General features: G+C 44.6%; 1 long non-coding RNA gene across 1 annotated transcript in view; it reads right to left on the reverse strand.

Moving 5' to 3' along the window:
* Positions 1–25,218, reverse strand: part of LOC123789436 (uncharacterized) — an 85,806-nt gene that overhangs the window by 9,498 nt on the left and 51,090 nt on the right. Inside the window, exons 3-6 of the long non-coding RNA XR_015726823.1 lie at positions 17,446–17,492; positions 16,471–16,635; positions 9,488–9,708; positions 4,783–4,845 (exon numbers count right to left, since the gene is read on the reverse strand). This is a non-coding gene — a long non-coding RNA (uncharacterized LOC123789436). The remainder of the gene's footprint in view (positions 1–4,782; positions 4,846–9,487; positions 9,709–16,470; positions 16,636–17,445; positions 17,493–25,218) is intronic.

Below are 25,218 nucleotides of genomic sequence, written 5' to 3' on the forward strand. Positions count from 1 at the left end.
TTGATGAGGGATGTGGTTGGTTTAACAGCATGCACTTCCCAATGACAAGATTTGAGTCCTTCAACAGTTGAGTAATATTCCCGTATATCTAGAGAACACACTGAGGCTGCTGAAGTGGGGGGATGGGGTAATTGGGTGATGGGCCTTAAGGAGGGCACTTGATGGAATGACAACTGGCTGTTACCACAACAGATGAACCACTAAGTTCTACCCCTGAAACTACTAATACAGTATATGTTACCTAATTTGAATTTAAATTAAAAAAAAAAAGGCTGCAGTTGGCTATTGGTGAGCCCCCTTCTTCATGGAAGGAGATGCAGAGAAGAGAAGCAGCAAAGAAGGGAGAAACAGAGTCCCGGCTTTGCCATTGAAGGCAAAGGTATACCTGAAACGAATGGAATATGGTGTGTCAACTCAACTACTTCCATTAAAAAATAATAATGATGAAAAATAAAGACACCCTTAAGACAGAAGATAGTCCAAAAATTTAAAAATATGAAAGAAATAAAAATAACATCATTAATCTTATGGTATTTTCCTGTCCAGGGTGTGTCTCATGTATGTGTTCACTGAGTCGGGTGGCTCTCCGTGCTAGCAGTAGTCATCCACTAATGGGATGGTCCTTTACAGTGGGAGGCCTGGGTTCCTCCCAACGTCCTCTACCCCAGCTCTGTAAGAGAGGTGCAGGAAAAAGAGTGGACCCTGGGTTAGTAACCAAATGTTACTTGGAGTTCTTGTTTGTCCTTGTTGCTTGGGTGTGTCATTGCCAGCACTGGAGGCTTTCTGGGGCTCAGGGGGATCACGCAATCAAAGAGCACTAAACTATCTCTTGATTCCTGTTTGGGGCCAGCCTCTGAGAAGTGACCCAACACTGAGAGAGATTTACCAGGTTTTTCAATGTTGTGTTTCCCAGTCTCAAAATCTGTGAGCTGGGCAGACAGTTTAGACCTTCTGTGTGCTTTTCACACTAAGGGCTATGCCCAAGTATGCCCTCCATGTGACCACTGAGGCCACCTCATAATAGTAGACAGTACTTGGGATCTCTGTAGACTCATGCAGTTCAGATATATACACAGGCCTTGGAAAGATCCTGCATGGTTTCTGTTGAACCCATGGCTCAGAGCTATGCTTGTCAGTGTGGTAAGTGCAGTTCAGTATCTCAGAGTAGCAGCATGGGCCCAGCCACCTGGGTGCACATTTTGGCATTTCCACTTAAGAGCTGTGTGCTTGGGCACATTCAGCTCTGTGCCTGTTTCCCCATCTGAAGAGTGCCCTTAGCAAGCAAAGTACTGCATTGGTGGTGAGGGTTGAATGGTTAGTGTAAGTAAAGCATGCCGTGGAAATGCTCAGGAAGGTTCCTTGGAGGTGAAATGTCTCATCTGAGATGCCATAACTTCACAAAACTCAGAGCTGCAGTCAAACTCTGCTGTCCAAGCTCCCAGGCCAGTGCTTTCTCCACGACACACACCTGCTTTGTCTAAAAAAGGACTCCTTTATGTTAAGCCAGACCTGGTGTTTAAGGAGTCACATAAAGGTCTCAGAAATGCTTTTGCTGACTGCCTGAGGACACACTAAGTGGCCATTTCCCAAAATAATGTGCATGATGCTTCCAGAATGAATTAGTTGCCTGACCTGACAGCTATCTGGTCAAACACGACGAACACCAGTTTACTGGTGGGAGAGAGCTTATGTACATAACATACTCGTGTTCTACAACGTGTGAAACTCTATCATCTTGTGATTTCCTCCTCCTACATGTGAGCACCTCAAGCTAAGACCTGTTGCCCAGTCATGCAAATGACCAGAGCTTCGCCTTTGAACAGCGCGCTGGATGCAGACTCAGGGGACCTGACCTGTGCATTACCTCACAACCACATGAATAGAGGCTCATGCTTTTCTATGTGCACAAGGATGCAATTGTCTACATACAGAAATTCATATGTCTCTTCATCTCAAAACGTTACCTTTTCTTTTTTCTATGTTACTAACTCCCTATGTACATGCATATCTATCCATCTCTGTCAATGGGTTTCTTGGTCTGTCATTGTGTGTGAAAGGCTGGATATATGTAAAGACACATATATTCTCTATTTTCACTAGTCCATACCTCTGGGAGGGTAACACGTTGAGTGAAAGCATATGGCTGATATTTCTGTAAACCTCTAACTTAGGATAACAGCCAATGTAACAGGTGGAATGTCAAAGAAAACGTGTGTTTTGCTACGTAAGCTGACATCTAGACACAGGCTTCTTGGCAGTTTTTGGAGACCTGGTTATATGAATGGAAGCAGTGTGTGCCCAAATATCTTGAAGTCAAGACACATTTCAGGAGAAGGGAGATTGAAGGCACATGAAGACAAAAGTAGAGGGCTCCACATGCAAGGATCATGGAAATCACTGTCCACCCTACGAACAAGAAAAAGCCTGAGGACACTGAAAAATCAACCACTCTCAGATCCATGGAGAAGGGAGGACACAGGACAAACCATGGCCCTGAGGAGACAGGAAAGGGAACACAGGGAATCCAGGTTTCCTGGAGCACAGACTCTTTAGCAGAATATACTGTTTCTCCAGCTCACCTGGAACATTCAGCAAGAGACCACATTCTGGGCCATAAAACACACCCCAACACATCTCAAAGGGTAGAAGCAATACAACAGCTGCTCTCAGACCTCTATGAAATTAAACTAGAGCTCACCCACAGCAAGAAATCTTGGGAAATCCCCAAATAGCTGGAGATTTTAAAAAATGGTCAAAGAGGAAGTTTCAAGAGAAGCTTGAAAAGATTTTGAACTAAACGAAATGAAAATATACGTTGACAAAAATGTATGCAAAGGCAGTGCTTGGGAGAATTTATACTACTGAATGTCATCATGTTGGAAAGTAAGAAAGATTCAAAGTGAATAGGCTTCCTCCTTAGAAAACAAGGCAAAAAAGAGTCATGTCATATAAAGTAAGAGAAAAAAAAATAATATAATTGCAGATACCAATGAAATGGAACACAAAAAACTCTCAGACAAAATCAACCAAACCAAGACAAAAGCTGGTTCTTTGTAAATATCAGTAAAATGGATAAAGCTCTAGCCTGACTAACCATGAAGAAAGAGGGAAGACACACATTAACATGAGATGAAAGAGGAGACGTCACGTTGAAAGGATTCTAAAGGAATACATGGAAAAATTCTAGGATTCCTGAGAGGAAAGAGGCCAATTCCTTCAAAGTCACAAAACTACCAAAACACACTGAAAGGAAATAGATGATCTGAACAGGCATGTATCAAAGACATTTAACCGATCGTTAATACATTTCCCAGAAAGGAAGAGCCGGCCCCAGATGGTTTGACTGGTGAATCCTATCAAATCTTACAAAGCAAAGCACAGTCTTGCTGTGTCATCCAGCCATCTCACTCCTAGATATTTACCCGGTTGAGTTGAAAAATGTGTCCACATGAAAACTGGCCCAGGAGTGCTTCTATCGGCTTGATTTATGAACACCAAATCTAGAGGCGACTAAGCTGTCCTACACTAGGTGAACGGAGAAACAATCGGCAATACACCCTTACAATGCAATACGATTCGGTAATAAACATAGCTGAGCTACCGGAGCACATAGCTGGCTCACTTAGTTAAGCATCCAACTCTTGATTTTGGCTCAGGTCATGATCTCAGGGGCATGATATCCAGCCCCACGTCAGAGGGGTTCCCTGGTGAGCGTGGAGGCTGCTGAAGATTCTCTCTCCCTCTTCCTCTGCCCCTCCCCACACACCTTCACTCTTTCTCTCAAACAATAATACAAAGGAGATTAAAAAAAATAATTGAGCTATCAAGTCACAAAAAGACATCGACGAATGTGAACTGTATAGATGAAAGTGAAAGAAGTCAGTCTGGAAAAGCAACATGCTTTACGGTTCCAACTAGATGACATTCTGGAGAAAGGAAAGCTATAGAGATGACAAAAGGTCAACGGTTGTTAAGATTTCTAGAGAAAGAGCAAAGGCATGAATAGGTTAAACACAGGATTTTCAAGGCAGTGAAGTTACTCTGTACATGGTGGATACACGACTTTAAGCATTTGTCAAAACCCATACTCCTGCACAACACAGAGCAGACCTTCCTAGCGATGCTGGCCTTCAATGAGTATTAACATCGCTACACTGGTTTGTGATTCGTGACATGTGTTCCACACTGATGAAGCTTTTAAGGATTGTGGAAATTGTGCGCCAAGGGATAAGGGTGATAGGGAAACTTTTTATATTATCTGCTCAATTATTATCTTAATCTAAACCTATTCGAAGTAATAACGTCTATTCATTAAAAATAATAAAGATATATTTTTCCTAATATTTAACAACAGACTAATGTCCATTCGTTAGCTTCACTATGCCCACCGTGAAATGTGAACAGAGTTGAGTTGCAAATGCCATTTGACTCTTGTGGTTATAAACTAATGAGTGACCAGCTAAATTAAAATTTTCACATGTGAAACAAAAATAATATGGCTTGGCATTTTTGTCTTAAGTATGGGACACTGAAAACTAGTGTAATGATTCTTCTTCTTCTTTTTTCTTTTAGAGACAAAGAGAGAGTGTGAGCAGGGGAGGGGCATAGGGAAAGGGAGAGAGAATCTGAAGCAGGCTCCATACCTAGCATGGAGCCCAACACGGGGTTCAGTCTCATGACCCTGACATCATGACCTGGGCCAAAATCAAGAGTTGGACACCACCCAGGTGCCCCTAGAATAATTATTCTTGAATCAACTTAATGAATGAATTTCCACAGTACCTTCAACAGGGTCAGAAGTGGGGTGAACCTTCGGCTTTATTCTCCTGGCCAGCTTCCGGAGACCTAGAGAAAATATGGATTTTTTTTCACTTTTGTTTTTTGTTTTCTCAGAGACCGTGGGAAATGCATGACAACAGAAAGAGCTGTTGATATCTTGCTATCAGAAGACCATAGAAAAAGGGGTAATAAGTTCATCAGAGTTCAAACTTTTGATCCCATGGTTCATCATTTGCCTAGCAAAGCCACCTGAGTCAGAGAGGGCTTTAGGAAGGTCTTAGGGTTCATATAGCCTTCAAATACCCCACAGAGAATGTAAACTGATGCAGTCACTATGAAAACACAATATGGGACTTCATCAAAAAAATTCACAAAAGAACTACCATTACACCCAGCAATCCCACTCTTGGATAAGAAATCCATTTGAATTCAAGTCTAGATTTCAGAGAAATATCTGCCCATGTTCAGCAGCACTATTTACCAAAGCCAAGCTATAGAGACTACTTAATGTTGAGTGGGGGAGCCGGGACAGGAATGGAGTTGTTTCCTTGGGGAGAGAGGTCCCGGAACATCTGACACCTGCCCAGACACCTGAGATCCAGCCCTGTAGCCCTGAACCAGGGCTCCCTCATCTCTTTCTTATATCCTCCAGCCCCAAGTTGTCTGTGGGAGACAGTGGATGCCCTGGGGGAGGTGCCTGAGCCAACAGCAAAGTCCAAATCCTAGCTCACCTTCGCACATCTAGGTTTCAACCCCTGACCCAGAACACAGTGCAGATGCCCCTTGACAAGCCCCTCTGAAGGGCCAGGGGAAGCCCAACTGTGGCCATCCTCCCACAGCATTCACCCTACTAGCTGTCTGACATGGAGCCTTCCCCGGGACCAGTTGAGCACCCTCAGGGACCAGTGGTCTGCAGGGCTCCCAAGCTGATTCAGAACCCAGTGACCAGCTGTCACATGACAGCTCTACCAAGAATTAGCTTCCCTTCAACTGACCAACCCTGGCTGAGCAGTTCCTGTGAATTAACTGGGAAAATGGCCACCTGGGCTAGTGCTTTGCTGGTTTAATAAATTAAGCCTATGACCTCTAGTATCTTACTGGTATTGATCTAAGTAAGTCTCCAAACTGCCTGGGCTAAGGCCTGGCTAAGAGTGAACCGAGACTGCACTGGCTCTGAATGGGCACCTTCCCTGTTCCTTCCTTCCTCCCCCAGATCCAGTCTTTATAGACTCCCCATCCTTCTCTAGACCCTGCAGTGGCAGGGCACCAAGCCCCACCTCCTTTGAGAGGGACCCCTCAGGGGCGCCTGTGTGGCTCAGTGGGTCACGTGTCTGACCTGGCTCAGGTCATGATCTCAGGGTCCTGGGATCGGGCCAGGCCTGTTTCTGCACTCAGCTTTGTGCCTGCTTGTCCCTCTTCTCCCCCCCCCCCCACATCCCCGTTACTCACCGCTTCTGCTCTCTCATTATCTCTCAAATAAAATCTTTTTTAAAAAAATCAGGGAATATACAAAGGACACATAGAGAGGAACCCTTCCATACCCACACCCTGGAGAAGCTCCCCTGTCACGACTCTCCGTAAGGATCACCCAGACCTGCTTTTGCATTTAAATCTATCATCTGCTGTATACTATTTTGCACGTGATAATAAGCAACCTTTTATTGAGAGACTTAGATTCAGATCTAAGCATGACTTTCTGTTGCATTTCATCTCACATTCTTTGTGAGGAAGCTCATCAATTGTTGATGATTTGTCAATAATGAAGTTCTATCATTGAAAACCAAGCACCATTATTCATTTGATGCTGTTTACTTCTAGTCTTGCTTTGCAAGGCTATGTGTATATAGTCATGAAGCATGGCCTCTCTCCATGCTTGCACTTACTAGCCAACAATGGGAGAGCTCCGGAAGGAGCAAGGCCCCCACTGGAGCATGGACACTCCCTGGCCCAGCTGGACAAGCGCATCCAAACAAGGATGATGGACAGCAGGCTGTTACGAGTGTTTGAGTTCTTGTTGGTCACTGTCCCTAAAGTGTGTAGTTCATGGCATTCAAGCATTTTTTTAGGGCTCATGGGGAGAATGTTATCAAATCTACAACACTATGTCCCCGATTCTTTTCTCTCTGTTTTTAAAATAGGCTCCATGCCCAACATGGGGACTGAACTCACAACCCTGAGATCAAGAGTCAAATGCTCCACTGGTGGAGCCAGCCAGGCACCACCCAGCATGCTCCCTATTCTTATTCTATTTGTGCCATGCCCTGAAGAGTGACCATGCCATGACACTGATTGGCCAGGCACTGACCAGCTCTGGACAGAAGGTTAATCATGAACTGGTTCTTTGAGTCTTATTTTTCCTTGTCCCAGGAGTGTCCCTAAGCTCACAGGATTTCAGCATGACTAGGGCTTACTCATACTGACAATGCCATAAAATACCATGAAAGGGTCTCCTCCATTCTGACCAGATTGAGGTCAGTTGCTGAGGAGTAGCCCAGCGTTTAAACAGAGTTTGACTGGCTTGTCCTAAACGGTGCCTCCAAACCCTCAGAGTCTTTGAACTGAACACAATCATGGCTTCAAACGGACCAGGCTTTCTACATCCTTTTCAGATGAATGACTATGGCAAGATCTGGACTTCTATGGCTCAAGAGCTTCCCTGGGCATTGTGACCACCGAGCTGACCTCATAATGACAGTGTTTGGGATTCCCCTTGGCTCAGAGAATTCCTGACATCCACGCAGATGCTAAAGCTTCTTTGCACAGTAAATACTGATCCCATGGCTGAGTCATAAGTGCAGTTCAGTTCAGTAGTTAGAGCACGAGCACTGGACTGCAGGCCTGGGTTCACCTCCTGGCTCCTTTCCTTAGAGGAGTTCATGAACCTGGTCACATTCATCTCTGTGCCTCCATTCCTCTGCCTGAGGAATAGGGAGAGGAAACAAATCATCGCATAAGTGTGTGATGAGCATTGAATGAATGAACACCTGTCACGTGGTCAGAAAGGTGAATTAGAGTGTCTAGATCTTGTTTGAGATCTCACAATTTCACAAGTTCCAGAGCTGGATTCAAATCTGGGAGTCTGAGTTCCCAGACCATTGCTCTGTGACACACAGCTGCTTTGCCTAAATACAAGCATTTTATCCCAACACGATTTCTTTTGGACAGAATCAGAGGCAAACAACAACAACAACAACAACAACAACAACGACAGCAACAACAACAAAAAGCAAACGAGCAAACCTATTGCTGTCTCCCTGAATCCACTCTCTGGGGCCCTTGTCCACAAATATCCATGACTGTTCTCTAGAATGTTCCAGTTGCCTGTCTTAAGGTCAGCAGATCAAATGAGATGAATCCCAGTGTAAAGGAAGGGAGGGTCACTGTTACAAAGTCTTGTGTTTTCAAACATGTGAAACAATGCCATCTTGCATTATTTATTCCTCGCACAAATAGAAGTGCCTCCAAACAAACTAGGAGTTCCTGAGACCCTTGTCAACTCATAGAAAAAAAAAAAAAAAACATAGCTTAGCTTTTGGGAAGAGATCTGGATGAAAGTTCAGGAGAACTAAGAAACACATTACATCAAAACCACTTTAATGTAGACACGTTCTGTTTTCAAGCTACAATCCTATGTGCAAATGTATGCAATCATCTATATATACATATATACTTACATATATAATGTGTGTGTCTCTGTTCTTGTGTCTACATCACCTATTTTTCTTTGTGCATCACTAATAATCTGTGTACTTGGTTATCGATCACTCATTAAATCGATCCATTAACCAGTTACCCATCTTTCACCATACATTAAAGGCCGGCTATTCATTACATCACTGAGAAAAGAAGGTCATGCTATTGTCACCATACTTACGTCTGGGGCGCTGAATGGGATGGGTGGTAGCATACCATTGAAATCTCTAGAAAATGTCATTTTGGATAACACCCAAAGTTCTTAGAAATGGAAATGTGTGTTTGGGGGTCATAAATTGAAACGTAGACTCTCATATTCTGAGGATCTCTTTGGGGCAACTATTGATAGGAACGAACCCACATGTCTCCAAAATCCTGAAATCCATACCCCTTTGGGGATGAATGGTATAGGGCAGACGTTGTAAGACACTGAGAAAACAATGATAAATGTCCTCCATATCAACCTTTCTGGGTTCACTCTAAATTTCAGAAATGCATAACGTGAATATAGAATTTAGGATGCTTAAAAAAACTTAAACGAGGGGCACCTGGGTGGCACAGCGGTTAAGCGTCTGCCTTCGGCTCAGGGCATGATCCCGGCATTATGGGATCGAGCCCCACATCAGGCTCTTCTGCTATGAGCCTGCTTCTTCCTCTCCCACTCCCCCTGCTTGTGTTCCCTCTCTCGCTGGCTGTCTCTATCTCTGTCGAATAAAAAAAAAAACTTAAATGAACATAGACACTGCCGTATTTTCCCCCCCTGAGAACCTAGGGGTGACAAGTGAGGGGTGCAGGATATCATAGGAAGTAGTCCATTGTTCTCCATGGAGGACAAAAACCAAGGCGGCTGGCTCAGTAGAACCACCAACAGTAGAAATCAAGGGATAGAACAAAACTATAAAACATATGTAGATGAAATTGGGAGAGAGGAAATTTTCAATGATGAGAAAAATGGTTTGAGAAAGAGTGAACTAAGTCATAGCAAACAGCATTCAGAAGATCATTATGAACATACCATCACAGCAGGAACCACAGCAGGAACCACAGCAATTTCCCATTCTGAGTTGGAGCAGCAGAGCAAACAACAATCCGCAGGAATGGGTCAGCTCAAAGAGTCCCAGCTGCAAAGGACAGCAGAGGTGTGGCTCAAGTCACCATGGCGACGGTGTCATCATAGACCTTTCAGAGTCAATGCAGCTGCACAGCGGCCAACTTCTGGTGTCAACAGGGGCCTGTCTTCACAGACAAGGGGGGCATGGGAGAGTAAACGCTTTGTTTCAAAAGTTGAACCCCAGTCTCACACATTCTCACTCTTTTTTTTTTTTAATAAATGACATGAGGGGGGATAACCTGCCATCCCCCCAAATAGAGTCACTAGCCAAACTTCAGGGTGAAGAGGGAAAAGAAAAACAGATTGAGAATAAATAGAGGTCCCACTCTTGATTTAAAACACCATCCTCACCCATTCTATCCTCCGGAGTCACCAGACATTTCCAGAACAAAGTTTAAAATGGGTCCCAGATGAAATGAAGAGCAGTGTTCACAGAAATTCCATTCTTCAAATCATATTTCTCTAAGCATATACTAATGAAATTATGTCATTCTCTCACCGTCTATGCATACTACCTGATTTTTCTCTGTGTATAGCTGAGAGGATGTACTTAGTTACCTCTCAACTTTGTGAATTTCTTGGTCAGTATGTGTATGTAAAGCAGACTCTTCCCTGAATAATGAGGGGGAAATATCACTGTATTTTCACCACTGCATTTCTGTAATAGTGAACGGGTTGAGGGCAATACATACAACTAGTACTTTTCTAAATGAAGTATTTTAAATACTCCCCAAAATGCAGGGTTCAGTGTGTGTTCTGGCTCATGGATGGGCACTCAATAGACACAGGATTTTGATCTGTTCATGAAAAGTAGCAATGGAAATGGAAGGAACCAGCTCCAAATATACATAAAGAAGGAAACCTTTTAGAACAAAACCAAGTGCCATGGACTTAACCAAGCAACTACAATACATGGTTAAAAAAAAAAGTGTATGTAGTCGGGGAACCTGGTGAATCCTTAGACTCTGAATTTTGGCTCAGGTCATGATCTCAGATTCGTGAGATCAAGCCCCAGAAAATAATGGCATAAAACAACCCCATTACTTTGGTAAAGTACTACTTTGGTAAACCTGGTCACAAGGTTAGGAATTCATCCAGGACACAATGCTGATGTTAGAAAATGAAAGGTTTCAAATATCCACACCCAGGATGATCCCCACTAGGTAGAACTTGGGGTCCATGAAAAGAGCAGCTCTAGGCCCAGTGCCAATAAATAAACGAGGGCTTTCTATTTCTCAAATCCACAATCCAGAATCCAAGTTTTGCAGGCAGTTGGAACTTCCTGTGTTAGTGAACAGATTCTTTGCAAATGCCCACATCTATTCTTTGCATGTTCCCCAGATCTACCTCCCAGTAGGGTGGCCAGAGGGCAACCAAGGGGAGTCCATGATGCCAGTTGTGTAGCTGAACCTCTCAGCACCTCTTTTGGATTCTATCTGAACCAAATACCCACTTTGGACACTCCTCAGGGTAGCAGAAATCATGAGGTTGTCATTGGGTGTATCTACATCTGAGGTCATACCCATTGGAGAGAAAAAACAAATTCAGCCACTGGTCAGAATGCAGAGCCTGGACATAGAAGAGGCCCACACATTCCTTTTGCATTTCAGTGGCTTATCTCTGTTTTTCCACAGTCAATAAACCTTCCCACAGAAATCTGTCCTGAACATCAAACTCAGGACTCAATTAATGATGCCGATAAGAGAGACCTTGTCTCACGATCATTAAGCAGTGAATCAGTAAAAATGTTGTAAGGAGGGAAATAAGCAAGACCAGACATAGGGGGCAGTATGATTTTTGAAGCCTTTGCTTTTTTTTTGCACTCTGGGGTAGCCACACCCTTTTCCATATCAAAAGGTTAAGACACACATTAGTAGTATCATTCTCCCCCCCACAAAGCCAAGAAAAAGGACGAGACTGTGTTACATGTCTTGCGAGGGAAATCAAGAGACGAGGCAGGTGCTGTCCATAGGGAATAGATTCCACCTGAGGTTTGGCATGGCAGGGAGACCTTCCACAAGGGCACCAATCAAGAGCGCAAAGGAGGTGGGGAAGCAACAGGAAAGGAAGAGTGTAAGAGGCAATCACTCCTCCAAAGAATAGATGTCTCACAAGAAACTGATCTGTCCTGATAATGGACTCTGTCGGGTGGCTCACTTGTGTCCAGAGCAGGACTCAACCATCAGTCTTTATCAGAGACCTACCAGATCACTCTACTCTGCACTTGGGACTGAGGGGCACAGGCCCATAAAATGCCCAAAGTCAGATAATTCCCACCTTTTGTGGGGAACCAACTGTGATATCACAATCTCTGAGTCCTTAGTGAGGAAGGGGGCAGTGGGGTCACTTTGGCATCCATGGCTTCACCTAGGTCTCAGCTAGGCTCCAGATCTTTGATCTTGGAAACCAACTTCCCCTACTGCCAGTTGAACCTGACTCCATTCTTCCAAGAGACCACAGAGCACAGAGGACCCCCATGGGGGGGCTTTATGCAGTCAATTGGTGCAGTGGAGGGAGGAGATGTGTTCATGTTTCAAGTACACCCGTGTGCTCTATTTCCTGACACCAACCACAACCAAATCGCCAAGTTCTCCAACAATTCAATTCATACTCCACGGATTTCAGGGCTCAGTCCCACAAGTCTGTCCCCACTGCAGAGGCCAGTCACAAATGGGGTGTTCAAGCTACCCACACTTCTGCCCAACCACAAGGTCAGGTATTCCTGCAGACCCTCTCCTTACGGTTGATAATTTCACTAGAATGACTCACATCCACAAGTGGATGGATAAAGAAGATGGGCTCCATGTATACAAAGGAATATGACTCAGCCATTCGAAAGGATGAATTCTTACCACTTACATCAACCTGGATGGAACTGGAGTGTATTATACTGAGTGAAACACAGCAGTCAGAGAAAGACAAGTATATGGTTTCACTCATAGGTAGACTCTAAGACACAGTGCAGAAGATCATAGGGGAAGAGAGGGAAAACTGAACTGGAGGTCATCAGAGAGGGAGAAAAACCATGAGAGACATTTAAGTATATGAAATAAACTGAGGGTTGCTGGAGGTGAGGTGGGTGGGGGGATGAGGTAATTGGGTGATGGGCATTAAGGGGGGTGCGTGATGCGATGAGCACTGGGGGGTATACGCAAATGATATATTATTGAACACTACATCTGAAACTAACGATGTACTATATGCTGCCTAATTGAATTTAAATTTTAAAAAAGGAAAAAACAATTATAAATACACTGTAATAAAAGTTATGTGAATGAAGGGGGAAAAAAGATCGACTCAGAAGTCAGGAAAGCACTTTACTTACATCGACCAGTTTATTATAAAGAATACAACTCAGGAAACGCCCAATGGAAGAGATGCGTATAGCAAGGAAGGTCTAAAGGGGGTGGGGAGTGGTGGAGAGCTTCCACGCCCTCTCTGGGGGAAAATCACTTTTCCAGAATATTAATGTGTTCACCAACCTCTTGTTCAAGACTTTTTATAACCCAATCTTCAGCCCCCTCCCCTCACAGATGGCCAGTGGCTGGGGCTGAAATTTCCAATCCTTGACTCCCAGTTTGGTCCTTCTTGTGACCAGCCCCACTGCAATGCCATTTCTGGGCCCCGCCCTATGTCAGCTCTTTAGCCTAAACTCTGGAGAGGTCTGTTGGAGATTTTATGACTAACAGAAGGCTCTCCTATCCCTCAGGAAACTGCAAGGATTTTAGGAGTCCTGTGCCAGGAACCAGAAATAAATAAATAAATAAATAAATAAATAAATTTATTTATTTATTTATTTATTTATTTATTTATTTATTTATTTATACATTTTCCACAAAGCACTTCTCCAGAAAGGCTAGGCAGACAGGACATTGGCTTGCCTCTTCAAACTACTTCATGGTGGCTTCCCAGAGGGAGATCACCTGGACAGCTGAATGGCAGGATCATCTGTGATTTAAATGCTATTGTTTCCTGAAATCCTTTCATCCTTAAAGTGGAAATACCTAACGGGTCCTAACTAAATGTCCTTTCTAGTGTTAAGGAATGAACACACAAAATCAAGGGCACATGGTCCAAACCGAGAGAGATCTGAAATGCCGATTGGAAACCAAGTCTAGAATCCTCACTGGGCTTTGAGCTGAGATGGAAGACGGATCCGAACTTAGGTGGATCCCCAGCTCTGCCTGCAGGTCCTGCCTGGCCCAGACACTAACCCAGAGCAGGGTTGAGTTTAAGATGTCCTGACAGTGCAGAATTCTCCACCTTCTAGATCAGGGCTCTCTGATAAAAACCTAATGCAAGACACAGACATTGTTTCATGTTTTCTAATAAGCACACTGGAAACAAGAGCGATGATTATGGTGAAGTAAATGTAAATGATGTTTTGGGTTTGGTTTGGTTTTTTAAGGAGGCTCCTGCCCAGTGTGGAGTGCAAGGCAGAGATTGAACACACAACCATCAAGACCTGAGCTGAGATCAAGAGATGGTCTTTTAACCAACTGAGCCACCCAGGCACACTAAACAATGTATTTTTAATTCACTATCCCCCAAATGTTCACATTTCCACATGTGACACAAGAAAGGTGGCCACATTTCAAGGGCTCAAGAGCCACTCCGAGCTGGTGCTACCATATTGGACAGGGAAGACAGAGATTGTTTACATCACGGAATCCTATTGGCCAGTGCTGTTCAGGCTGTCTCAGGCTATACTGCACTTTGATTTATGAACATCCTGAAATAATCCACTTCTTCAGACTGAGTGCTGAGACTCACATCTGTGCCTGGGATTCTCAAACCCAGAGTCAATGTGGGACAAAATTACGTACATGTTGCCAGGCATGGGTGGTAGTGGCTCAGTAACAGTTTAATCAACCTCGTCTAAACTCTCCATCTTGCTCTCACCTTAGCCACCCTCTGTAGAATGTGAGAAACCCATGAATGGAATGAATGATTATCAGTCATTTTAATGAATGAAAATTAATGTAGGGCTCCTCTCTACTCGCCTTGAATCCTGGCCTCCAGGCATTTACACGGTGATGAGGCTTCCATTGGTGTTCTCGCTCTCCCTGTATTCACATCCCATCAATGTCTCTTCGGTCTGAGATTATTTTTACTACATTAAGGGGTACATAATAGAATATTATACCCAGAGGGTGTATCTTCCCAGTTCTCTGGACACATTATATTGGCTTCCAGTGGTCCCCAAGCAGGGAGTGCTTTGGCCCCCAGGGAACACTTGGCAATGTCTGGGTACATTGAAGGTTCCCAACTGTGGGGCGGGTGCTACTGGCATTTGGCGGGTAGAGGCCGGGGATGCTGCTCCACACGCTACCAGGCTCCCTGCAGCTCCCACAAGAGTTCCCTTGCCCCAAATGTCAACAGAGCCGAGGTTGAGAAGCCCTGTCTTAAGCCATGTCTGCTAACACCCTTTAAGAAAAATGGGGGTTCCTAAGGGAGCCCCACATTGGGCTCTGCATTCAACATGGAGTCTACTTGAGATTCTCCCTCTCCCTCTGCTCCTCCAACTCACGCTGTCTCTCTCTCTCTAAAATATACAAATAAGTCATTAAAAAAAATAATGAAAAATGGGGATTCCTCCTGATCTCTTTTAACCCAATATTAAACGGTCAATATCTATCTCTATGGAATTAGTCACAGACCCCACTGATGTAAAAAGGAATATACCTATTCTTATATTCAATTTTTTCAAAGTAGCGAAAGTGTTTTGGGAAGTGTTCTCTCAAAGCTCACTCTCTGGACCCAGTCATTTCTCCCCAACTGTTTTTCTCCATGATTGCAAATATGTATTTTCAAGCATTGTTAGACAAACTGGAACGGGCCCCAGACCACCCGAAATTGGACAACAGCCTTTCCTTTTTGAAAATTTTGCAAGAGAGCATAATAGAAACGAGACATCTAAAGTTGCAGTAAATCATATCGTGTCTTTTATCCAAACTAAAATTCATATTCACAGAACAATTATTACTGATCAGCCATTTCACACAATTTTTCACCCCTTGTTAATGCTAATAAAGTGTATGAGTTTTGAATCTGCGGGTGGCTGACCAAAGTGTGACCCCACAGCATGTATAGCCTGTTAGAAGGTTGTGTGCCTCACAGTCAAATCCAATCACCATTTCTAAATATTGCAACTCATGAGTTTCATATTTGCTTTCTTTTGTTCACCACAAATTTGGATACATTTGAAAATGTCCAAGAATAATGAGAATTGTAGACTTTACTTCTGAGATGGGAAATTACAAATAATTTTCATAACATCTTCATATTTCCCTTCTTTTCTTTTTAAAGATTTTATTTATTTATTTGACAGAGATAGAGACAGCCAGGGAGAGAGGGAACACAAGCAGGGGGAGTGGGAGAGGAAGAAGCAGGCTCATAGCGGAGGAGCCTGATGTGGGGCTTGATCCCATAACGCGGGGATCACGCCCTGAGCCGAAGGCAGATGCTTAACCGCTGTGTCACCCAGGCGCCCCCATATTTCCCTTCTTGACATCGTACCACAACTTAGGTAAATGGCCTTTGGTTTATTCTTTGCATAATGTCCAATCAAGTTTTCTCCCTTCAATTATGTTATATTGTTTTACATTACTCCTAGATAAGCAGGAAAGTGTAGGGAGCATGAAAATCAAGAGATAATATAAGGGAAATCAGATTGATTTCAAGTTATAAAATTAAATTCTACATCAATCCAGTAATAACTATTTGTTGTCTACTTTTTGCTGGATACTCCTTGTAGTTGATATCCAAAATCAAGACCACAGACCCAGCTATTAAATTTGTCTCATTAAAAAAGAATTAAGACCACACCCATCCCAAAAGAAAAGAATAGTAACCAATTCTATTAGAAATGTTTATAAGTTGGGTACCTGTGTGCTTCAGTCAGATGGGCGTTGGATTCTTGGTTTCATCTCAGGTCATGATCTCAGGGTCCTGGGATCCAGCCCTGTGTCAGTTCCACACTCAGGAAGGAGTATGTTCCTCTCTCTCTCTCTCTCTCTCTGCTCCTCTCCCTGCTTGTGAGTGCTCTCACTCTAAAATAAATAAATAAAATATTTTTAAAAAGAGAGAAGGGAGAAAGAAGAAACAGCAGCATTTATAAGTTGTCCTGGGAGAGCAACATAAAGAAATTATTTGTCTTGGGACAAAAGGAAAGGTTCCTACAGGTAGGAATAATTGAGGGGAGACTGGATTTAGCCGAGTTTTGCCATGTCATTAAGGTTTAATGGGGCGCCTGGGTAGCTTAGTCACTTCAATGTCTGACTCTCGATTTTGACTCGGGTCATGATCTCAGGGTGGTGCAGTCATTAAGTGTCTGCCTTTGGCTCAGGGTGTGATCCCAGAGGTCTGGGATCGAGCCCCCCCATCAGGCTCCTCCGCTGGGAGCCTGCTTCTTCCTCTCCCACTCCCCCTGCTTGTGTTCCCTCTCTCTCTGGCTGTCTCTTTCTGGGTCAAATAAATAAATAAAATCTTTAAAATAAAACAAAATAAAAAAAGATTCTCTCTCTCCCTCTTTGTTTGCCGCTCTCCTCCCTATAAAAAGGATAAAGGTTTCCAGAAAGAAGGCAGGCTGAACATTTACCTATGAGTTTAAACTGCTCTAATTTTTAGTAGTCTTGTGAGGAGTGGGTGGTGAAGATACCCCTCATTATCAAGAGACAGAAATGTTTACTAAACTGAGCAGTTGTGGAATCAGATGGGTCCTTGCCCTCTGCTGGGCAGTTCAGATAGTAGAATGGAGGAGGGGGTAAGCCTGGGTGGGGACAGGGAAGAGGGAAGAGCTGGCATAGTTTCAGACGCAGCACCACCTAGCGGCCGGCTGTGTTTACAACCACTGGACTCACCAAAAGTTCAGGTGTCACTCAAGCCCGAAAATCCACCAGGGCTTTCTCTATTTGAAGAGAAAAACACAAAATAAGTGAGGCACAACAACAAAAACCCCTCAAATTTCTCTGAGTGTTCGCCAAAAAGGATATTTAAAATACATATAATTTATGAACTGTTGTTATGACCTTCCCATATTTTGAATCTCACATATATTTGGCTCCATGGTTTTGATACACCTGTATTTTTATATTTCACTGTGCAATAAAACATGGTAGCAATAAGAGATTTCTTTTTTTTAGTCACTGAGTGGCAATAAAATCAACGTGAAGAATCCATCTCAGAGGATGGGAACGAAGCAGAGCCAAATGCCATCCCCCTTGCTTGGTTCCCCATGATTCCTTAGCAAATAGGTTGTGTGTCCATCAGTCTGGACCTGCATGTTCTAAATAGCTGAGCTAAAGTGAAAGAGAATTTGTACCGATATTAATGATGGGTAACTATTAATTAGTAAAGCTGAAGGCTTTAATATAACAAAATATGAGTCGAGTTGAAATTGGAATTTTACCTTCCATGGTGTGGATTAATGATGAAGCATGAATTTTTACAAGTATATGGAGTAATATATATGGAGTAATGTTGATGAAATTAAATACATGACTGATTTTGTCCAGAAGACAAGAAAAAAATTATACTTATTGGCCACAGGCAATTCTTGAGATTTGTAAATACTCAAATTCAAATTTTCTGAACGTGTAGCTCCCTTTGAAATTTTGGTCAATGCCGAATAAAACCATTTGTGGCACAAGCTTTCTGTCATCAGCAAATCGCTTTTCTCCTAGAATTAAATTAAAATGAATCAGATTCAAGAGGTGAATGCTGGTATGGTAGAAGAGAACACTTTCACAGAAAGTGCCCCTTGTGGATCATTCTTGTTCCAGAACCAAGTCACCTTTGGAGGGAGTGGGAGACCCGAGAAGAATCTCACAGAGGACACACCCAATCTTGTGCAATTTTGTTTTTAACTTCTCAGGGTTCTACAAAAGGCAAATACGAGAGAGCAAAGTCTGGGGAATGAAGTATTTTACTAATACAGCAAGTGTTTCTGAGCCCAATTCAATTCCAAGCACAGCGTGTGCACCTAGAGACACTGGGGGCACTCAGGCTCTCTGCTCCTGGAGCTGTGGGCAGGACTAGATTTTCAATACCCACGCTGGAGAGATGACCAAGTCTTCCTTTTCCTTAACCAGATCATAGCTTGGACTGTGCCACGAGATGCTGAACTGAGCTCCCCATCGACTGCTTCCACCCCTCAGCTGCTGCTCCGGGTCTGAGTGGCGGCCAGGTGGGACCAGCTCCCTGAGCTGGAGGCCCTCTGAGCTGAGTCTGGCAGCATCTGGCAGACGTCTAATGTGACCCACCTGCGTCAATCATAACTTTTCTAGTAGCCACATTACACACAGTAAAAGGAGAAAAGTCAAAAGAATTGTAATTGGAAAAATGGTATCACTCCAACATGCATTTACGTCAATGAGACAGTGTTTTAAAAATCTCAATAAAATAATTTATGTTCTCTTTCTTATTCTGGTTTCAGCATCCAGTGTGCATTTTACACTCAGAGCACATCTCAATTCAGGTGAGCTGAATTCCAGGTGCTTGAAGGCCACAGGTAGTTGGTGGCTACATTTTCGGACACCCCAGATCTGGTTCATTTCACCAGCTCAGGTCAAAGCTGAATGACCAAATGCACCATTTATTCTAAATAGCATCTCAGATATCAGAAGTTCTGGGCCAAGAGTCATTTATTTATATTTATATTCATATTCATATTTGTATTATGCTGTAGGCCATATCCTTGTAGAGGGATGAGAAATACTAGGTACGTGACAGGTCTATGCAAGCAAAGAGGATAAAACCTCAAGCCCTCATGGTCATTTGGGTCATTAGGAAACTCCAGTATACTTGTTATTCCCGAGAGTGGGTCTGGCTGAACATTTTAAAGAATGAAGCAAATGTCTCATCTACCTAGGTTATCTAGAAAAAGCTATGTACCTAAACTGTGCTTATATCCGCAGCCACTAGTGCATCAATTCATGGCTGAGGGAGCCCCATGGGAAAGGTTTGTCGTGTCCCTTCTGCTCTGTGGTCACTCAGAAGAATGAGATCAAGACACAGGGTCAGTTGGGGGAGCTGGTGTCCAAGATCAGGGATCTGGAGTCCTGGGTTCTGGGACGCACATCCAGGGACAAGAGGAAGGAATTGGGCCCTGCTAAGTGAGCTGCTGAAACACAGAGTCTAACCCAACCTTCCAGTCCAGAAACTATCCTGTGGGCAAGGAAGCTTCACCACGGTCCCAGGGGAAGGCAGGGAAGCTCCTCTCTATGCAAAGCTCCCACTGGGGAAGTTAATGTAGGTAACTCCAGGTGAGAAAGGCCAAGTCCCACCCTCTGGGCCTGTGAGGAGAGGGAGTCTGATGACAGAGGCTGAGAGTGGGGACACTGCCCCCACCCCACCTGCAGTATGACCCATTCTGACACCAGCACCTGCACAATGGACAGAGACCTGAAACTGCCCTCTTTTCCTTGCTCACATTCCTTCTTCTTCCTCACTCGTCATCAAACCCTGCCTGTGACTTTCAGGTAAAAGCCAATCAGTACACCTCATGTTAGCATCATTACTCTTATGCCTTTATATATTCCCGCAAGAAGAGGGGGCGGAAGACACTGCTTTTTCAACTATAATACAAGTTGCATTTGTTTTATTTTTTTTTACAGAAGTGGAAAGTGAAATGTATGCAATTTTAATCCTAACTGCTTAACATATTCTGAATTCGCACTGCATGGAATTTCCTTCCCATCTGAGTGCTTCGTTTGGTTCTCATGTACATGAGTCATCTCCAGAGCCTGAGAAACGCTGCCGCGAGGTGACCCAAACCCTCCATATGTCTCCACAGAGGCGAGAAAGGAAACTAACTTGTCCAAATTCCTCTCCTCTGTCAGGGGGGTGACAGGGGCTCTACCACAGGTGCGGCCCCACCAACACCCGTGCCTGCCAGCGTTTGCCCCGAGAGCCGAGCCCTGAAAGGACTGGGGAGGCCCCGGGCAGGCCTGAGGGGAGGACCCAGGGTGGGCCGTGACCACGAGGTGGGAAGCAGGCCCATCGCTGTGTGGCTGGAGCAGCAGGTTGACAGGAACAGGGACTCTGGCTCTGGTGCTCAGAGCCTCTGTCCTGGGCCTGGCCGGTCCCAGGAGCTCAGTGAGACCATGAGAGCCATTGTGTGCAGCCAACCCAGCAGGCTTCACACAGGCCTCTAGAATTCCCGCCAGCAGGGGAGGGTCTCCAGGCCGCTGCACCCGGGCCTCTCTCCCACGGAGCCAAGTGCAGGTTTTATTCTGATCCCAGGACCGGGGATGTGGGCGAGGAGAGGAGGAGAGAGATGTGCTCCAGGGCGTGCCACCCACCTCACTTCTGCAGCAGGACCCAGGAGCAGTGAGGGAGCCCCACAGGGAACATTCTCTGTGCCGCCCTCCCTGGCAGCGCCCTTTCCCCTAGGGCAGACCTGAGGGCGGCCCCTGCAGGGGCTGGTCCGAGACCTGAAGGTGCAGAGAGAGAGGGTCCCCGGCGCCTCCCACACCTGGCTCGAAGGGAAGCACTCTGTCTCCAGCTCAAGTGTGCAGGACAGACTGTATCCCACCAGACCGCCTCTGGCAGGGGTCATACCACACCCGACCCAGTAACTCCCCTGCTCAGTTCCCAACACACGAGATTCAAACATGAGCCAGGTTTGCTGCTTGGCAGACGCAGAGCAGAAAAGAGCAGGTCTTGGGGAAAGATCATCTTAAATAGCAGAGCACACCTGAAACCCATCCACATAATATCTCCTACTATTTTGTCATTGGTATATGAAGAAAACAAGACAAACATCACACATATTTACTTCTCTCTGATTTCACAACCCCAGTCTCCCACCTCAGTCTGCAAAGCAGCCGGTGAGCCAGACTGCTCCCGGAACCCTCCTCCCTGGATTCCTACCTGAATGTAGCTCTCTTCGGGAGGAGGGGGCAGCAAGCAGAGAGAGGAGTTGAAATGGGAGAGCACAGCAGGGGAGAGGGAGGGAAGAAGGAGAGATGAAGGGAAGGAAGGTCAACCACCAGTTTTGATTTTGTGCTTCCTAGTGTGGATGACACAGAGGTGATCTGTCAGCCCTTCTCACTTTCCAGAAAGTGAATGGAGACTGGATTGTTTGCCACAGCTCGCTGACATTATGGTGACCACATTAACTCCAGTAGGTGTAATCTGAGCGCTGAGCACGGGCCAGGCTCTTTTCACAAATCAGCTCCTTAACCCCCAAAAGGCCCTGTGATCTAAGTTCCCAACCTACCCACAAGGAAACTGGGTCTCAGAGAGGTGAAGTGACCTGCCCAGAGCTACACAGCACATAACTAGACAGGCTGTATTTCAAACCCAAGTTCCCAGATTCCAAATGCCAGAGGCTTGACCACCACACTGTCCCACTCTCCAAGGAAATTGCTATTTACTGAGCTCTTACTATATGCTGGGTGCTGTGTGAGGCATGAGGGATACAGGGATGAATAAGACAGAGCCATTCTATGGGCAGCTTGTCATGTGTTGTCTGCACTGGGAACCTCGAGGATAGAGCCAACTTGTTCCCAATATCTAATATGGAGCATGGCCCACAGTGGGGTCTTAGTTGATGTTGGCTGAAGAAATGCACCCACATGTGCCCTTGGTTTCTTTCACTGATGGAGTCCCATGACTGCTGCCCATTTCAAAACCAGCAAAATAGCGCGACCAGACTGAAAACCAGAACTCCAGTGCGCTCACTGGAACCAGACTGAGACCGGGAGCTCCGGGAGCACGTGGGGGTGGCTGGCAGCTGGCAATGTTAGAAACACAAAGAACAGAGACACGCCGGCCCTGGAAGTGAGGGCTGGGACACCGGGTGTGGAGCGCACATCCCGGGACACTGCAGGGTTGAGCAGCACCAACAGAATCAGAGTTAAAGTGGCCAAAACATCAGTGGAGAATGGTCCACGATCCCTCTGTTCTGAGACAGAGGCTGAGATTCGGCCACTGCTGCTCTGACTCTCAGAAGAGGCATAGCAAACCACCAGGGAAAGCCGCCAGAGAACAAAAGCCTGGAAATACTGGCTCACAGTGTGCCCATCCCCATCCCCCCTCGCAGGGGACATGGAGGCACTACCCAAACAGGGTTGCGTGAGTATCGGTGCGGCAGCCCCCTCCCCCAGAAGGTACGCTGAAAAATCAAGAAGCCCACATCCCTAAGATCCCTATAAAACAAGGGCACACGGCCTGGGTCCCAGTCAATAATTTGGGCTCTGGACAACCCCGCAACGTCTCCTCATCAGAATGAAGAGAAGGAGAAATCCCCCCAGCAAAGAAAAGACAATGAGTCTGTGGCCTCTGCCACAGAACTAATGGATACGGATATAACCAAATTATCAGAAATGGAGTTCAGAGTAACAATGGTCAAGATGATGTGTAGACTTGAAAAAAGTATTAACGAAAATGTTAATGAGAATATAGAATCTCTAAGGGCGGAAATGAGAGCGAATCTGGCAGAAATTAAAAATTCTATGAGCCAAATGCAGGCAAAACTAGAGGCTCTGACGGCCAGGGTGAATGAGGCAGAACATATCAGCGAATTGGAGGATGGGTTAGTAGAAGAGAAAGCTAGAATAGAATCTGGACTCAAAAAAATCCACGCTCAGGAATGTAGCTTACGGGAGATTCCTGACTCAATGAAACATTCCAATGACAGAATCATCAGCATCCCCGAGGGGGTGAAGAAAAACAGAGGTCTAGAAGAGATATTTGAACAAATTGTAGCTGAAAAGTTCCCTAATCTAGCAAGGGAAACAAACATTCATGTCCAAGAGGCAGAGAGGATCCCTCCCAAGCTCAACCACGACAAACCTACGCCACGTCACGTCACAGTGCAATTCGCAAATATTAGAGCCAGGGATACACTATTGAAAGCGGCCAGGGCAAAGAAATTTCTCACATACCAAGGCAAAGGTATCAGAATTACGTCAGACCTGTCTACACAGACCTGGAATGAGAGAAAGGGTTGGGGTAAAGCTCTTTCAGAGAAAAACATGCAGCCAAGGATCCTTTATCCAGCAAGGCTGTCATACAGAATTGATGGAGAGATAAAGACCTTCCAGAATCACCAGTCATTGACCAATTTCATAACCAGGAAACCAGCCCTACAGGAGATATTACGGGGGGGTTCTATAAAAGTAAAAAGGCCCCAAGAGTGATACAGAACAGAAAGTCACAATCTATAGAAAAAAAGACTTTACTGGCAACATGGCATCCTTAAAATCATATCTCTCAATAATCAGTCTCAATGTAAAGGGCCTAAATGCTCCCATAATGCCACAGGGTTGCAGATTGGATAAAAAGACATGACCCATTCATTTGCTGTCTACAAGAGACTCATTTTGAACCTAAAGATACATTCAGACTGAAAGTAAAGTGATGGAATACCATCTTTCATGACAATGGACCTCAAAAGAAAGCTGGGGTAGCAATTCTCATATCAGACAGATTGGATTTTAAACTAAAGACTATAGTTAGAGACACAGAAGGGCACTATATTATTCTTAAAGGATGTATCCAACAAGTGGATATGACAATTATAAATATATATGCCCCCAACAGGGGAGCAGCAAGATACACAAGACAACTCTTAACCACAATAAAGAGGCATAGAGATAAAAATACGCTAATAGTAGGGGACCTCAACACTCCACTATCAGCAATAGACAGATCACCAAAGCAAGAAATCAGCCAAGAAACAAGAGCTTTGAATGCCATACTCGACGAGTTGGACCTCATAGGTATATATAGAACACTACACCCCAAAACCAAAGAATACTCATTCTATTCTAATGCCCATGGAACATTCTCAAGAATAGACCATGTTCTGGGTCACAAAACAGGTCTCAACTGATACCAAAAGACTGAAATTATACCCTGCGTATTCTGAGACTGCAACACTCTGAAATTGGAACTCAACCACAAGGAAAAATTTGGAAGAAACTCAAACACTTGGAGACTAAGAACCATCCTGCTCAGGAATGACTCGATAAACCAGGAAATCAAAAATCAAATTAAACAATTTATGGAGACCAACGAGAATGAATACACAATGGTCCAAAACCTATGGGATACTGCAAAGGCAGTCCTAAGGGGGAAATACATACCCATTCAAGCCTCACTCAAAAGAATAGAAAAATCTAAAATGCAGTTTTTATATTCTCACCTCAAGAAGCTGGAACAGCTGGGGCGCCTGGGTGGCACAGCGGTTAAGCGTCTGCCTTTGGCTCAGGGCGTGATCCCGGCGTTATGGGATCGAGCCCCACATCAGGCTACTCCGCTATGAGCCTGCTTCTTCCTCTCCCACTCCCCCTGCTTGTGTTCCCTCTCTCGCTGGCTGTCTCTATCTCTATAGAATAAATAAATAAAATCTTTAAAAAAAAAAAGAAGCTGGAACAGCAACAAAGGGACAGGCCTAATCCACACACAAGGAAGCAATTGACCAAGATTAGAGCAGAAATCAATGAATTAGAAACCAGGAGTACAGTAGAGCAGATCAACAGAACTAGAAGGTGGTTCTCTGAGACAATCAATAAAATTGACAAACCACTGGCAAGACTTATCCAAAAGAATAGAGAAAGGACCCAAATTAATAAAATTATGAATGAAAAAGGAGAGGTCACAACCAACACTAATGAAATTGGAAG

This window comes from Ursus americanus, chromosome 15, assembly GCF_024610735.1.
Source record: "Ursus americanus isolate L20-20 chromosome 15, mUrsAme1.1.p, whole genome shotgun sequence".
Taxonomy (NCBI): domain Eukaryota; kingdom Metazoa; phylum Chordata; class Mammalia; order Carnivora; family Ursidae; genus Ursus; species Ursus americanus.